Below are 3,174 nucleotides of genomic sequence, written 5' to 3'. Positions count from 1 at the left end.
TTTTACTTTATATTTATATTATTTATTCTAAAAGTTTGAACTTGAAACTTCTGTTTGTCAAATAGCAAAGAACATGTACCAAATTCTCGTAACTTTCTTCTGATCTTGAATCCCATCTTCATCGATATCAGATTTTTCAAATCTTGTAAGGTATCAATTCGAAGGGTTCGAAACAACACCAAGTTTGGATAATCAAACATAACTCTTTCGTTATTGTCTCTAATACAACCATACATAAACACTCACAACAACATGATAAGAATTATGTTGGGGTTTAATACATTTAAAGTAATAAAATCCTAATGGAAAAGGGACAAGAAAAGAATGGCATTAAGAAGAGGAATTTATTGGCATAAAGAGACACAGCGAAAACATAAAATATAGATAAAGATTTTTTCTACTAGACCTCTAAGATACCTGTTCTTAGCAACCTAGGTCACTGGAAGGGATTCCCTACTAGCAAGGTTGTCAAACTCGCGAGTCTAGATAAACTCGTGGAGCTGACCTAGACTCGACTCGTAGACTCGACTCATAGACTCTATTTTATGTTTTGATGTTGAAATTGTTAAGTTTAAATGTCTATATCTGAGTAAATATATATATATATATATATACTCAGATATAGACATTTAAACTTAACAATTTCAACATCAAAACATAAAATAGATTAACATAATACTACAATTACAAGTTACAACAAGTACTCTAGATCACACATTTAAATCCTTCACAAGTATATATCTAGTTCAACATAAAATACACAATCACACAATCAAAGCTTTATAAGACACAACCAAAACACAAAAGAAAACAACAAAGCAACAATTAAATGTTCTAATAAAGTCTAAAACTCAAATCCTCCAATATCTTCATCTTCTATGGCATCAACATCATCATCTTCACTATCTTCATCAAAAACATCATTTCTTTCAGGCTCAGGTTCAACACGGCCAACAAAATCAACATCATCATTCACATGTTCATCTTCTCCCTACAAATCAACAACCCAGTTCCAGATAACAAATTCAGATTCAGATTATCCACTAATTAAATTCAGATTTAGATTATCCACTAACAAATTCAGATTCAGATTATCTACTAACTAAATTCAAAACTAACACTAAATAAACTAACACAGTAACACTAACATTTCAGACTTCAGAGTTTCAGTCAGAGTCAGATATTCAGAAACACTAACCAAAAAAAAAACCACTAACTAAGTATTAAACCAGACAAGAGACAACCAGTAAATCAGACAATTTAAAGTTTAAACCAGACAAGAGACAACCAGTAAATCACAGTACCACACATTTTAACCATGAAGCATGAAGCAGCATCAGTTATTCAGTTTACTAACTTATTAAAACATGAAGCAGCATCAATTTATTTTTTTTTCAACATATCAAATCTCATTAACCAATTCTGTGTAGGAATTAAACTAAACTAAAAAAATTTTAAAAAGTTAACATCAGCAATTCAGAAGCAACATTGCAGAATTGATACCATGATTGTTAATATTTGAATTTGTTTTAAAAAATTACCTTGGAGAACAGGGCAGACTTGAAGCAGATCGGCAGTGAAGAACAATGGCGACGAACAGAGGAGGGGAGGCAAATGCAGTGAAGTAGAACAGGGAGGAGGAGTGCGACGGCCGACGATGGTAGAACAGGGGCAGTGAACCTTCACTGTGTGGTGGTGGGCTGGTGTCGACGAGGAAGTGAGGAACCTTCACTGCGTGGTGGTGGCTGGTGGGCTCTGGCTCTGCGGCTCTGCGTTGGATGAGGGATGAGAGATGAGGCGAGGCGACAGGCGAGGGATGAGGATCTGTCCAGCGTTCAGCCTCTGCGTGGCGGCGCAGACGACGGTGCCGGTAGATGGTGGCGATTCACCGACGTTGGAGAAGAAGAGAGTGAGGGCGAGGCAGTGGTAGTGATGGTCTGATGGCTTGGTGCTGGTGGAGTGGGAGGGTTTCGAAATTAGGGTTACACACTTACACTCTTACCGGGTCTGGGTGGGTTAGTGGTTAGCTGTAGGTTTTTTTTTTTTTTTTTCGGGCCCAAAACGACGCCGTTTTGGCGAAAATGGACACCGAATTCAAACTCGCTGACTCGCTAGTAAACTCGCGAGTTTGAGCGATTATGTCCGAGTCTAGCCGAGTTTAGCCGAGTCTACCCAGAAACGAGTTTGTGTCCGAGTCAACTCGATTCCACTACCCAAATTCGTAAACTCGTACGAGTTTACGAGTTAACTCGCGAGTTTGACAAACATGCCTACTAGACCTTCAAAGAACTTGTCCTTGACAACCTAGATCAGAGGGATGAAAGTTGAATCACTCAATTTTTTCCATGCAACAAGCGAAGCAAATCACTCACCTCACTTAATCACACTAAAATAATGTGCATAAAGCACTAAAAAAATTTTATTCATCAAAAGTTATGTAAATTGTCTCACCAAATGTGTTTAAATAGACTCCTAACAAACTAGCTAAAAGATAAGATAAGATAACTAATTTAAATCAGATTTAATCTTATTGGATTAGATCATATTTGATTTAAATTTTAAAATCCTAAAGATATGATAACTAATTTAAATAAGATTTGATCTTATTAGATTAGATCAGATTTAATTTAAATTTAAAATCTCTAAAAATATTATTAAGCAAATCAAAAGTAATTCAAATCTTTCAACAAACTCTAACAACAAAATAAATAAAAATAAATTACTAAAAATTCAAAAATTTTCCTGATCACGTATCACAACATATTCACTACTAGACATTTCTAAAAAATTGTGAAGAGAATTAAAGAAATAAAATTAATTATCTAATAATATGAACAAGTTTCTTATATAAAAAATATGTGAAGAGAATTAAAGAAATGAGATTGATTATCTAGTGATATAAATGAATTCTTTATATAGCTAAAAATTATTACTCCATATATATCACATATGTTTACACATATAACTTTTTTTACACGAGTATCTTGTCCTTACCATGGATAGATTTCTTATATATGTATCTCGTTCCTATCATACACAAGATACATTAAAAATGATTACGTTGTTTTATTTTATTTATAGACTAGATACACTGGTAATTCTTCCTTTTTCATTTCGACTATGTCAAAAATGAGATAAATAATAAGATGTATAAACGTAAATTTTTTTTACGTA

Source organism: Arachis ipaensis, chromosome B08 (genome assembly GCF_000816755.2).
Source record: "Arachis ipaensis cultivar K30076 chromosome B08, Araip1.1, whole genome shotgun sequence".
Taxonomy (NCBI): Eukaryota; Viridiplantae; Streptophyta; class Magnoliopsida; order Fabales; family Fabaceae; genus Arachis; species Arachis ipaensis.
Note: the sequence above shows the minus strand (reverse complement) of the source record.